This window comes from Vulpes vulpes, chromosome 15 (genome assembly GCF_048418805.1).
Source record: "Vulpes vulpes isolate BD-2025 chromosome 15, VulVul3, whole genome shotgun sequence".
In the NCBI taxonomy this organism is placed as follows: Eukaryota; Metazoa; Chordata; class Mammalia; order Carnivora; family Canidae; genus Vulpes; species Vulpes vulpes.
This window is the reverse complement of record NC_132794.1, coordinates 29,884,560-29,899,917: the sequence shown is the minus strand read 5'-3', so window position 1 is coordinate 29,899,917 and position 15,358 is coordinate 29,884,560. Positions and strand designations below refer to the sequence as shown.

At 36.9% G+C, this 15,358-nt stretch overlaps 1 protein-coding gene across 40 annotated transcripts in view; it reads right to left on the bottom strand.

Annotated features, from left to right (window-relative positions):
- The window catches only part of ROBO2 (roundabout guidance receptor 2), a 1,660,631-nt gene that overhangs the window by 176,581 nt on the left and 1,468,692 nt on the right, over positions 1-15,358 (bottom strand). The gene's annotated exons all lie outside the window — the stretch shown is intronic.

The window sequence follows — 15,358 nt, the reverse complement described above, 5'->3', positions numbered from 1 at the left end:
GCGTGACATCCAGAGCAGAGATATCCCTTATAGCAGTTTGACCAGTCTGAATTTCCCCTCCTTTCATTAGGAGAACAGCAGGTTGGACCTCCATTGTAACCTCCGAAAATCTGGCAGGCCTGGCTCTCCAAATGTCACCTATCTATCTGTGTGTGCTTTTCTTCTGCTGGCAAGATGAAAAGCCTAGAGAAACGACTTGGCCCTATCTGATTGCAAAATGTTGGTTTCTTTAGTAAATAAGGGCTATGACCATTTCAGGGAGAAACATTCAAAAAAGTAGTTGAGGCCAGGAATATACCATATGCCTCAATTGCCTATGCTTTTTCTAACTGCCTTGACTTTCCTGTTCCTTTATATTCCAACACTGACAAGTTTGTTTCCTAAGTGTATTGAAGGACAACATACACACACACACACATACACACACCCACACACATGCATAGAGAAACATAAGCACATACAGTGTATTATATCTATGTATATATATAAATTGGTCAAGCTGTTTGAAATCAAAATTAGGCAGCTTCTGCTAGCCCGTTATGTAAATCATCTGCTACAAATGTGGATTAGGTCAAAGCAACTGCCTTTGGTGTCCTTTAATGAGACCTGCTTCAGCACTCTGCTCCTTTGTTGGGCAGAGTCTCTGGGTTAATTGTCATTCTCCAAATAAATAAAAATTCCCTGGCCTGAAAATAGCTCCAAGGGGACAAGTGAGTGACTTTTAGGGCTTTTCTGCTCTTGTCTCTTGCAGCACATCCTTTAACAGGGGTTTCCATCTTAATGAAGTCATGGCCTTTACTAGATTAAAGAACCTTGTCTCCTATTGAAGGAACAGTAAGAAAGAATCCAGCACAAATTGCTCACTCGCAGCTTATAAGCTGATTAATTTACTGCTTTCGCTGCTAAGGAAATGTGTTCCATTTTAGCATGGTGAACTGCACATTTTTTGGTTCTCTTGTCTCACTGGCAAGAGAGGTGCAATTTATATGCATAAGGATTTGCTCTGAATGGGCTGAGAGAAGTGTGGGTTTAAATCACAATCAGGCAGGGAGGATAGGAAAGGGTTAACATTGTGGTTCCCTTTTGCAGGTAAATCCTCCTGGGAAAGCTAGCTGGTGACTCATTTATATTCTAAATACAGAACAGCTGCCTATTTATGCAATGTTAAGACATGCAAAAATATGGTAACAGAGTGGTGAGCACCCCTACAATATCCGGTACTGGCAACAAATGGTGTTTTGGCAGGCCCTCAATCTGTTCCAAAATGACACATCTGGCCAGTTGAAGGACCTTCTCTAGAACTGGTATCCTAACAAGTGACATGCCAAAAAGCCTCTGCTCAAATGGTACTTAAGACCATTGCAAATCATTCAGAAACACAGTGTTACATCAATTTGCAACAAGCCAAATTAAGAAAAAAAAAAAAAAAGGTCCTTTGACACGGAGGACAAAAAGGAGAAAAATATCATAACAAACTAAGGACTGCTACTCTTAAACAATATAACATGTGTTTATGGCATTCACAAAAAAGAAAATGACTCCAATTTGCAAATGAAGCCAAGAAATCTAACATCAACTGTAATTTTAGGCTTTCAGACTATTCACCCAGAGAGTGGGGTGAGATAATAGTATAATTGGTACTGTACCCTCTTCAACTGGTAAAATGCTCTTTGGGGTTTGTATAGCATTCAGTTAATTCATTTTTTGCTTAGTGATACCATTTCTTTTACTTTAAGTCTTTGGGGTAATAAAATGGATTTCTTCTTTCTCTCAAATAAAACATTCAGGGGAAACACATCCTTTTCATCAGATCCTAGCACAGAATACGGGAAACTTACTCTTAGGGAAAAGTAAAGCAATTTTTACTCTTCTCAGACTAAAAAATAGGATAGGTCTGTTGTCATATTTGCTTACATTTTTCTGAGGTTTGTATATACATTCATTAACACAAGCGAAGTAAAATGAAATAATATCTATGGTTTCCATTTCTTGTGCTAATTTTTCATTCCTGTCTCAGATTTTGCCCTATACTAAAGTATTTTCTTTTTCTTTTTTTTTTAATTTTTATTTATTTATGATAGTCACACAGAGAGACAGAGGCAGAGACACAGGCAGAGGGAGAAGCAGGCTCCATGAACCGGGAGCCCGATGTGGGATTCGATCCCGGGTCTCCAGGATCGCGCCCTGGGCCAAAGACAGGCGCTATACCGCTGTGCCACCCAGGGATCCTAAAGTATTTTCTATAGTAAAGAAGTTATGCATTTTGGATGAAGGAGTAAAATGGTCTTGTAGAAAAGCAAAGCAAGTCCAATTAAGTCTGTATTTTTTTTCTTCTAAGCCCCTATTGTAGAAAGAATTGCGAGCTACATTTTTGATGTGACTTGACAAGTAAGCCAAAGCAAACGTACACAGCAATATGTGTAATCACTAAAGCTCCAAACAGGTCTTTAAGTAGAGTGAAAAGAAATAAACCTGATTAATTGAGAAAAGAATCTGGTTACAATGACAAAAGCTTAGAGGGCAATGGTAAGTTATGCTTTATAGAAAGAAAAGAGGTATAAATAGGTATACACTTTTGATATAGCATTTGCTGGTGGGGCTAAACTTAGACTACAAGCATTCAAATCTCCATGGGAGGGGGGTGGAAATCTCATTGGTCAGGACCTGAGTATTCATATCTGTCTATGAGCTGAAAACCACAAATGAGATTTCACCTCGCTCATCCTATCTAGATTGGGTTTGCATTCTTTTTACATTGACATGCACTGTGACTTAGAAAGTTATTCTGGAAGATCCAAAAGTTCTGAATTACTTGTGTAATTTATCAAAATTTATCAAAATATCATTTATAGTCATGACATAAAGATTTCTAACAAATTAATTCAATTTTCCAGGAACATATTGAACACAACAATGTGCTTGTCACTGATCTATAAAATGGTTAAGAAATATAAAACAAGAATGACATGGTAATAACTGTGGTAAGTTTTTTCTCTAATATCCCTCAATGATCCATCTCTCTGGGCGGTTATTCTCATGTGTAATCTCCTCCCTTTTACTGTGGCCTGGACCTAGTGACCTGCCTTTACTGAATTGTTTCTTGCAAAGCAATGGAATGTCACCTCCAACATTAGGTTATAAATGATTGTGACTTTCATCTTTTTCACTCTCTCTGTCTCTTCCTCTCTCTTCATGGGATTCTTCTGATCATGTGAGATATCCTGTTTCTCAGTAGAGAGGCCCATTTGACAACAGTCTAAAGGCTTCTAGGCAACGGAAAACAATGCAAGGGACTGACTGAGGCTTTAGGTTCAACAGCCCTGGAAAACCCAAATCCTGCCAACAACAATAGAAGCTTGTGAGCAGAAACGTTCCCAGGTGAGCCTTCACATGATACCCACAACCCTCATCAACACTTTTACTGCAGCTTTATGAGCGATCCCACAGCAGATGGCTAAGTTAACTCTTATCTGGATTCCTGATCCACAGAGAATAAATGTGTGTTATTTTAAGCCACTGAGTCTTGTAGTTTGTTACAGAGCAATAGGTAGCTAATATAATGCCCTAAAGGAGTTTAGGTCCAGTCATGCCTTTAGAGCTTACATCTTTGACTCCTGTTTCCTCATGATGCCACATTTTTTTCACCTTCAACTCCTTTCCCTTCCATCCCAAATCAACAGTTCTCAGGAATTTTGAAAAGATATATTTTATACATTTTATATCTTTACATATTTCATAAAATATTTTATATCTTATATTTTTTACATTTTTATTTTACATTTTGTCAACCAAGGCAAGGCAAATCATTACTCAGACATTTCCATGTTAGTTTAGTAAGTCAAATTCAAAATAACAGTGAGACGAGGCTATATAATTAAGAGACCAAAGGATGTATTTCTGAATTACAATGTGCACATGCTTCCAAGTAGTTATTAGAAATACAGAGACTACAAATATTCCTGATGAAAGTATTCATACACATTATTGGATAAAAAATACCATCCATGACAAATTAAATTGATCATGAGAAAGGTAATCTAAAAGGAAATTATAATTAAAAGCATTGTTAGCAGCAGTTGAAACCCATAGCAACTCAGAGCAACACCAATGAGAAGGCTTCTCTGCCAGCAGGGTTACCCTCTGTATGTACCCAGGAGCTGTCAGAGCCATGTGGCTCAAGACTTCTCAGTAGAAAACATACAGAGGAACATCTAATTATCAATGTATATTAGCATATGGTGGTCTTTCTGCGTGAAAATCTCCCCTAGGTTGTCCTTTGTTTCCTTACTTTTTCCTATTTCTTCCTTTAGACACATACCATTTCTTCAGTATCAGCTTCAGACTTAGTCATCTGAAAAGCTTTCCCTTCCACACTCACATTGGACTAAGTAACCCTCCACTGGGCTCCCATCTTGAAGGGCATCAGAAGATGTCATCGAAAGTTCTTGATTGGTTGACAGAGGTGATGAACTCCCCCTAAGAAGTGTGTTGCAGTTTTTTTCTTACATCAAATGAACCACAACATTTTAATTTTGTTTTTAAGCCATGATGTTTTAATTTGATTTTAAAATGTCATTTATGAAGAACAGTTTAAGTTGTTTGGATTTAAGAGGTAGCATACTTAACTTGCCTCCCTACAAGCTCATATAGCTCTACAATAAAATCCAGGCAGTTCAAGAGGGTAGGAAATTAATCAGTCAAAGGCACAACAGATTTATGTCAACCAGTAAAACTGTTAGATCAAATTATACTATCAGCATTATAGTGGACTAGAAAAAAATGTGAAAGCCATTCCTACAGCTGGTACATATTGTTTCCCTATCCCTACCATAACTGGCATCACCACCACCTATCACCATGGGGAGTGAGCACTTGTAATGCCAACCAGCCTGAAGCCCAGGTCTTCTGTTCTACTTCTGAGGAAAGAAAACTGTCTCTGTCTCTTCCTGCTGTACTAAATGGTTGCTGTTGACAGCCATGCTGTGACCCCAGGGGGAGCTCCAGCCTCAGGATGAAACCAAGGCCACACACTTGAAAAAAATCTGGGTTCTTGATGACCTATCTGGACAAATAAATCTTGAAGACTATGCTAAATCTGGACTTACTAGTACATGATCTAAATACATTTTTTTCTCATACTTAGACCAGTGTAACTTGAGTTTCCCCTTTCAACTGAAAGCTCCCCACTGACCAACCATAATAATTCTGTATTTTTCTGAAGTTTCAATGACAGAAAGACCAAATAAATCAAAAGAGGAATCATCATTCACAACAAACTATTTTATTACATTTGGTACAATCAAACAAACTATGGGCAGAATGGACAGGGTAGCCACCAGCTAAATAGATGATAAAATCTAATATTTAGGGGACAAGTCATAAGTGGTTTCTTCTGCACAGAAGGGGAACGAGAAAGAAATAACTCAGTGGGGAGACATCCTGCTACCGCTGTGCAAGCTGACACTCTGGCACTCTGGCACCTCTGCAGCATGCTGACAATTCCAAAATGAGACGCTCTCACCCCCCATCTCTACTAAGACTCCCTGTGCAAGCAAATTCACTCAGCAAATGATCCAGATAAACCAGTGATATGAATTGGAGCATGCTGAATAAACAAGGATGCCCTGTGACTTATTCATTTTCAAGTCATAGCATTTCTTGAAGCCTGGTATTCTGTAGGGAGTAAAAAACACAAACACACAATTCACTAGAGGAATGGCCAGCTCCAAATTTCTTAGCTAAGCCTTTATTCTTGAATCCCTTTTTTTAAAGCTCTGTTCTGTCCTCACCAGCAATATAATTTGAAGTCCTGCTAAGAGTGCCAAGTCTTCCTTAATGTTTTCCATTAATGTTTAAAACTTGCTGAAGGATTCTTAGAAATTGCATGGAAACATCTTGCTCTCTGTAATTTGTATCCGTAACCTCTGTAATGCATATGTTCTCCTTGGGGACCAAGTGTTGAGATCATTCATAAACTCTTGGATCACATGTGGCACTGCAAACTGGTGACATCTGACCACGGCAGACTCAAGGCCTGTCTCTGGCAATCATTTCCTTTGGTTTGAGTCAAGGAGCCGGCAGTTGGCATAACTTCAACACTTGGAAGTCCTAGTTTTGGCAAAGCCTAGCATCTCATATTTGACAGGGATCTGCATACTCTATCCATTAGCTTAGGAGGAAGTAGTGGATTGAAGCTAATTAATGTTTAATTGGCTCCTCTTTTTTCTTCCTTAAAGTGCCACTGTCCACAAAACCGTTCATGTGGGATGAATGTCTCCAGAATCATGGAGAGCTCAAAGGAATAAGAGCATCTTAGACATGTGCCCAAATACAGTATGTGAGGCAGAGGATAGTGCCTAGAACAGCAGGTATTAGCCTAAACATGTTCAAGGCAAAGCCTTCCTCTATTCAAAAGAAAAACCTCCTCTCAATACCCTCAAAATATTCTGCTCTGCTACCCAAATAACTTCTTTCTAGCACCTGCCCAATTTAGAGCTAATTCCAGTCTTGGTTATGGGGATGCCTACAACTCTGGGTAATGGAAAAAATAGCATATTGAATTCAAAATACAGAACTACACAGGCTAGCATTTAAAAAAAAGCAAATGTTAAGTAATGTTTCTCAAGATGATAACAAGGGGGCTGTGCACGGCTGGCTCAGTTGAAGGAAACCGCGACTCTAGATCTCAGGGTCTTGAGTTCAAGTCCCACATTAGAGATTGCCGAAATAAAACTTTTTTTAAAAAAAGATGGTAACAAGGGGAAATACTAGATTATTTCAAGCTTATAATACTGTCTCTTACTTTCTCTACATCTGAGTTTGAGAATCAATAAATAAAGAGTCACATTTTATAGGATTTGTATTTACAGGATGATTACAAATAGCCATCTGTTTGCTTCTAGCTTTTCAATCTGGTTCATGTCCCATGAGCCTCAAGTCTTTAGCCAAAGCAGTTAGGCTCCGAGGTATCAGGAAGGTTGGTTATAACTGCTTTGCACAATGCTGTTTTTGCCCATTACTTCCCATTTTTCTCCCATATCCCTCTCTTTCTCTTCCTTCTCATTTAACCCTCACTGTTAGACCAAAGAAAATAAAAATTTGAGAGGACTAAATATCATATATACATATGTAAAAATATAGATATGTAAAAAATATAGATATGTAAAAAATAAATATATTTATTTAAGAGCAGATTACAATTTAAAACAAATGTAAGGACATATTTAAATTCTAAGTTTAGGATTTATCACTGCTTTATAGCTACATCTGTCAATTTGAATAAAAGAATAAAGAGTGCTATCAAGTAAATATTAATGTGCTGCTTTATTCTGGATCCCAAAAGATTACTGCCCTCCTCCTGCCTTGTTAGTCCTTATCTGAAGGCATTAGCTTTTACAGCATTCCAACATTGCAGAGTTCACAGAGATACACAATCTCAACAGCATCTTCCTGTCATTCTATCCTTTCCTAGTATCAACGGTTATTGTTCCAATATTTCTCTCCCATGGTGTATTCTGATGTGCATGATCAACATGAATTACAATGCCAAGTAACTGCCAGATGTCATGAGTTATAAACTCAATAGTCTAAGGATTATTACACATTAGGGCACCCTACAGTGCAAGGGTGTCCTGGAATTTATGTGTTATTTATTACCTATTGGCAGGGTCTCAAAGTAATCTCACCCCTGCTGATGAAATGAGGGTTGGAAGGAGAAGAAGGTCAAGGTCAACCTTCCTTGTCAAGAATGCCAGTTACTTTGAAACTACTGTTGCTTTATCTTTTTTCCCCTCTACCTGAAACTCAAGGAAATTTCTGAATGAGAGGAAAATATAGTCTAATGCATCTATGGACTTTCAACTCAATTATCCTGATTTTAGAATTTTCATCATATCACCTATTTTAACGACACATTCCATAACCATAACCACTAGGGGTCTGATTTAGAGAGTACCCATGAAACCCACCATAATCCATAAACTTAAAAATGACCTCTTTGAAAGCACACTGTTTATTTTTCTTTTTTAATTCAAGAACAGAGACCAAAGACTAACTGCATGAGACTTATTTAAATTTTTAATGCAGCCATGAGAACATTTTTTTTAAATCATGTCCATACGACTGTGAACTCTTCAGTCTTTCCTCTTCAATATTAAGATTTGCATATATCCACACCACAAAATACGGCCATTATTCTAAGCTGTCATGAATTTTGCTGAAATGGATGTAATGTGACATCCCACATTCTTATAGAAATGTTGTATTTGATTCTTACATGACATAAAGCTTGAAATGTTTCCTAATCCAGAATATAGCATATTTATTTTCAAATTGGCTGATTACAAAAAGCTCTATCATCTTCTCTTCTCCCAAAGATCCAGTAACCTTCTTTTCTTTTGCCACCAAATGAATTCTGAATGCTGCAGTTAACATTCAGTAATCTCATTACCCATCTACCATAAATCTTCAAAAGCATCACCATGTTTTGACAGCTGAGCAGGACAAGAGGAAGCAATGAGCATATCCAAGCACTTTTTATGAATGCAAATGTGCTAAAGACCACATTTAAATTATTTCAGAAAACTCATATAACACGACTGACAACAACTGGAAACACTGTGCTTGACAATTTTTGTTTACCTATGAAAAGCACAATTTCTCTTATTCCTGATGCTAAGTCCACAACCCACCCCTACTCCACCCATTGCCATATACTCTACGAGAAAAAAAAAAAAAAAAAAAAAAAAAAACTGACACCAAAGAACTAATAATGAATATCTTTTCAGGTGTAAGTAATACTGAGTTCTCATGATAAAAATTTATTGTGTGTTTTCCTGATAAGTGTTTAAATATTTAAACATTCCCATATAAGTTAATCAAAATTACATATCTTATATAAAAATACAAAGAAGTCATCTTAAGCATGGAGTTTTTTTTTTTTTTTTTTAAATCTTTCTCTTCCTCTGACATACCCTGGAGTCAACCCTGGACATCCACAGGCGAACCTTAGCCATGCTCAGCAATAAGGGAATATATCAAGTTGTCTTCTGAATCTCTGGCTGTATTTTGACTCTGGGTTCCACAATTACTGTGACAACAAGGACTCAATATGTTTTTATTCCCAAATTAAAACAAAGAATAAACAAAGCCACTTCCTTCCTGCTTGGAGGGGTGCCAACTGCCTACCTAGAAATAACTACCTCATTGCATAGGATTGTTTTAGCTTCTCTACATAGAGGGTACCAAAACTTGATAAATAACAGGTATGAGTCTATGAAACCTTCATAATTTTGTCACAAGGCTATTTGTGACACCAGATTACTAAAATTAACGAATTATTATAATCCCAAATTTTGGCCATTTTCATGCACCAAATATCAACTCATTCACCCAACTCTTCCCCAAAACTGTCTATAAATGGTAAAATTAGAAACATCTTCTTGATGCTGTCAACGAACAGTCAAAGTTATAACTATTCTGAATATCCTACTTCTTCTCCTCCATGTGCCCAGTTGCTTTCATGGGACTTGCAATTGGTATTTAATTTATGTTTATGAAACTACTACTCTTTGGCAAGGAGGCAATATGGCATTGTGGTTAATACAATGGATTTAGTCAGAGGAATGGGTTTGAATCTCAGCTCTGCTGCTTTATAAACTGGATGGTTTTATATAATCTCTGAGCTTCTTCATCTGTAAAATTGAGATAATAAATCTTACGTTTTTGGATTGTTATGAAGAATTTCAAAAGTGAATTTTGTAATGCACACTGGGACATAAAGGAAGAACTTCATAAATGAGAATTATTATTGCTGTTGGGAATTTGAAATACTGATAAATAAAAAGGACCTAGCAATTCTATTTTGTGTTGGATTTTAAGTGAGTTCTATGGCTGCCAATTTTTAATTCCTCTGTCAAAAAGTTAATGATGTTCAAGAACACTGTGTATAAAATATTGCTTACTCTAAGGTACTGATGGTCGAATGGTCAAACTCTATGCAATTGCTACTAGACAATAATTACGAGACATGAGGACTATGGGAGTTGGGATTTACATATAATAATATAATCCTATATCAAATATGTTTAGATATTATTTATGTTAGGTTAGAAAGTATTAACAGGAAAATAAAATATTCTTTCCTCCCAACTGAAAAGTTGACATTTGCCTGGTAAATTTTACCCAATTCATTTTTTTTCTTTTCTTTTCTTAAAGATTTATTTATTTATTTGTGATAGACAGAGAGAGAAAGAGAGAGAGAGAGAGGCAGAGACACAGGAAGAGGGAGAAGCAGGCTCCATGCCGGGAGCCTGACGCGGGACTTGATCCCAGGACTCCAGGATCACGCCCCAGGCCAAAGGCAGGCGCTAAACCACTGAGACACCCAGGGATCCCCTACCCAATTCATTTTCAAAAGGTGATTTTAACATAATACTCAATTTTGCTTTATTTAAATGATACCAGATAAATTAGAGATTCTTCATTTTCCAATCAGTTCTGGTTGCAACTATATATCTGGATAATAGAAGAGTTTTCCAACTCATTCACTTCTTTAAATTTTTTTTTAAGATTATTTATTTATTTATGATAGACATAGAGAGAAAGAGAGGCAGAACACAGGCAGAGGGAGAAGCAGGCTCCATGCAGGGAGCCTGATGTGGGACTTGATCCTGGGACTTCAGGATCACACCCCGGGCCAAAGGCAGGGCTAAACCACTGGGCCACCAGGTCTGCCCTAAATTTTTTTTTAAAGTAATCTCTACACCCAGTGTGGGAATCAAACTCACAACTCTGAGATCAAGGGTCACATGCTCCAAGGACCGAGGCAGCCTGGTGCCCCTCACTTCCTTTTTATTTGATAAGTCTGTACTGCATATTTTGTTGTTGCAAGGTGCTATATGACACATTCAGGAGTACAATATACTTCAAGTCAAGATCTTGACTTCAGGGAACTAAAAAGTTTACGGAGAGTTACCATATGTAACTCAAAAACTATAATCTGAAAGGAAAAAAAAAGGCCTGCAGTAACAGAGAACTATGTTGGGAAGTACACTGAAAACGCATTAAAGCCCAAAGAAGAACAACATTGCATTCAACATGGAAGACATTTTAGAGGAGCCAACTTCAGAGTTTGGTTTGGAATATGCAGCATATGCCTTAATTAGTTACAAAAAGAAAAACATTCTGCAATGTGTTTGCATGTACATAAAGCAATCTCTGGAAGAATACCTAAGAAAATAATAACAAATGCCTTTTTAGAGAAAAACAAAACTGGGAAGTAAAAGATGGAGGGGAAAGACTTCCCTATGTACCTTATACTTTTTTTATTTTATGACCTTGTTCATGTATCAATTATTTATTAATATTTATATTTAACAATGAATGAATAAAAATAAAATCAACTATGACTGTTTTCAAAGTATACTATCTGTCCCAACTGGATTCAACAGAGTTGTAAGGAGGGTACGGAAACCCGTTTTTTCTCAAGAGTCACTCAGCGACACAAAGTTCAAATTTATAGAATAATGGCAGCATGGAACATAAATGTCAACAGAATATCTGTAGGATGATGATAAACGTTACCTTAGAGATCAAATTATATAATTTGATTAATTGATCCTTTTCTAAGATAGAATAAACATTCAGAAGACTTGAATGTTGAGAAGGTCTTTCCTCTTCATGAAAGGTTAATTGAAGCCCTACTATGAGGACCATATAAGAGTTATGAAGACAAGTAAGATGGCAACCTTTTGATCTAGACCAAAGCCTTTTAGAGCCTATATAGAGGACCAGATAAAAAGCAAGGAAGTTATGGAGGAAGGAGTGAATAGTGGTGACTCTGATTTATTTTATTTTATTTTTTTAAGATTTATCTATTCATTCATGAGAGACACAGAGAAAGAGGCAGGGACATAGGCAGAGGGAGAAGCAGGCTTCCCCTAGGGAGCCCGATGCGAGACTCGATCGCGCCCTGAGCCAAAGGCAGATGCTCAAAAACTGAGCCACCCAGGCATCCCGACTCTGCTCTATTTGAGAGAAGCTTAAGGTCATTATATATTAACTGTCTTCACAGAGTACATAAAAACCAAAGTATCATTTACTTAGAAAAAGTTCATCTTTTCCAAATTTTAAGTTGTGAATTTATAAACCCAATTTAAATGTATGAATTAAGAAAATTATGATTCTTCCTTTAAAAATAAAAACTTATCTCCATTTGAAGGTTCTTCATGGATTTTCTTTTTAAAAAAAATTTTACTTATTATATTTTGAGAGAGCACAAGTGACAGGTTTGGGACAAGGAGAAGAAACTCAAGTAGACCTCACTAAGCACAGAGCCCAACTTGGAGCTCTATCTCACTACCCTGAGATCAGGACCTGAGCTGACCTAAGCTGAAACCAAGAGTCAGCGATGCCTGGGTGGCTCAGTGGTTGAGTGTCTGCCTTTGGCTCAGGGTCTGATCCCAGGATCCTGGGATCAAGTCCAACACTGGGCTCCCTGCAGGGAGCCTGCTTCTCCATCTGCCTATGTCTGCCTCTCTCTCTTTGTGTCTCTCATGAATAAATAGATAAAATCTTTTAAAAAAAATGAAACCAAGAGTCAGACACTTAACCAATTATACCACCCAGACACCCCTTCATGGAGTTTTCTTTATTGGAAATATTAAAAAAAAAATAACTTTATAAAAACTTTGTCTTATTAGGTCTTTTATGTTTATATGATTTGAATATATAAAAACATCATTAGCTTTTTATTTTATTTTAAATAATTATTTCTTTGAAAGAGAAAGAGTGTGCTCATGTGGGCAGGGGCAGAGGGAGAGAATCTCAAGCAGACTCTGCTGAGAATGGAGTCCAACTCAGGGTTTGATCTCATGATTCATGAAATCACGACCTGATTGAAAACCAAGAGTTGGAGGCTTAACCAACTGTGACAACAAGGCACTCTTAGCTTTTTATTTTAAAAGTGAGGAAACAGGATACATATGTGTACAGTTTAAGTATAATGATATTATTCAATCTTTAACATAATTTTTCTTATAGGATGACAGTTGGTGGTATATGATAAAATGAATTATATTCCATCTTAAACAATATAATTAACTCTTAAGGAAACTTTCTCTATACTAATAAATTCAATTTTGTCTAATCCTTGGGTTTATGATAATGTCAGTTCATTAAAATGTTAGTTAAAACTCATTAAAACACACACTCAGAGGTAACAGCTTCATTACTGTAATATGAGGTAAAGAAAAAGAGAATGCTTTATTATCATTTAATTGTTTTCAGAATTGAATATATTTGCATAATAAAAGGTTCACTGTATATTTTCAATAATCTTCAAATATTAAGCAGCCCAGTAATTTAAAAATGTGTTCTCTAAAAATGATCCTGTTACTGCAGAATTCTGGTTGTTCTTTTTCACTTAGAAAAAGTGGCCATATTAGAGACAGAAAATCATTTGAAATAATATTAAAATATGTTAACATGTTTCTTTCTTTCTCCATGTTTATAATGTTTGGGTAGCATAGGATTTCCATACAATAGTGGATGGCTTAATCAAGTGCTGCAACTAATTGCCTTCCCTAGATATGTCAGTACTTTGTAAGAATGGCAAGTCAGGTAGAAATTACATTGGAAATTAATGTATCATGGATACATTACATGGATAATGTACATGGATAATGTACATGGATTAATGTATCATGGATTCGGATGGAATCATTTTTTTTTTATAGATTTTACTTATTTATCATGAGAGACACAGACTGAGAGATAGGCAGAGACACAGGCAGGAGGAGAAGCAGGCTCCTTGCAGGAGCCCGATGCAGGATTTGATCCCAGATCCTGGGATCACGACCTGAACTGAAGGCAGGCGCCTAACCGCATCCAGGAGTCCCCAGATGCAATCATTTCATATTTCTCTTCCACAGAAGCTTAGCCAGAGTAAATACTTGATATTATGACCAAGAGTTAAGATGTGGAAAATTCGTATAAGTGATTTTCGTATTCTCCTCAAATCTGATGTGATCAAACCATTATTATGAAAGCACTGCAAAAATATATATCTAATTTTAATGTATATTTCCTATCTTGAATTCTAAGATATTCTCCTAATTTTCCTCCCATTAGCCATTTACTCTGGCATGTACTTTGCCAGAAACTTTCTGTTCTTAAAGCACAATCAATATCACTCAAAAATGGAGTGTCCTCAGACATACATTCTTCCAAGTTAACCTCTGCCAACCCTGCCTCCATGCTGATGTCTCTAAACTGAATGCCTCCCATCTGGAGTCCCCTGGCAGCATGGCGTGAGCGACTGGAGGCTTTCCTGGTTACGGATCTCTGCCAGGAGACCCATGGTCTCATCCTGAACATCTTGGAGGAGGGGGCCAACAAAAAGATCCTGGACCCTGCCCCAGAAGTCTATCCTTATATGCTGCTTTGTATTTCCAGGATTCCCTGAGGAGTCTGGAATGGGAGATGATGGTTGTGGGTCAGGAGATAAGCAAAAAAGATTCCTTCTTAGTTAAAAAAAAAAAAAAAAAAAGACTTGCTCGACATTGCCATTTGAATGTCTAAATTATCTTGAATTTAGTGTAACCAAAATGGAATTCTTAATTTTTGTCACACAAATCTTCATCTTCTCAATCTTCAGTGACTTTGTATATATGCTATTGCCATATACAAATTGCTCAAGAAGTTATTAATTTTCCTCTATTTATGTCCACCAAGGACAGATGCACACACTATCATGTCCATCAGTAAGGCCCAAATGACTTTGAAATTTCCCCAGTATCAATTTTCTTTACCTCCACTGCTGTCATTTGGTCTGAGTCACTATCATTTCACCAGGAATAGTGAAGCTAATTCTTAACAATATTACTTTAGTCTTGCCCCTCTGACAGTCAATTCTCCACACAGAGAATTGTGTAATATCATTAAAATTATAAGACAAATCTTGTCATTCTTCTACCTAAAATTATCCAAAGGACTCCTCACATTTACAAAAACAAAACAAAATAAAAAAAATCCAAAAAATCAAATCTTTCTCTGGCCTACAAAGCATCTTGGGGTCTGGCTCTCATCTACCACTACCCTTGCATCTTACCCCATTCTCCTGCAACTAGTTTTGCCCGTTTTCTTCTTCTAGCAAGGCAAATAGCTTCTTTAGGTTCTATTCCTACACTACTCACTGTGAAATTTTCTTCCCCCAAGATTTCCTTTAGGTCTCCTCTTTTTGTCCATCAAATCTCAGTTTATATGTCAATTCTTTGGGCTCGCCTTTTATTATGACCCAATCTAAAGACGCAACAAGATCGCACATATCTCATCTCTCTGATATTGCCCCCTTCTGCAT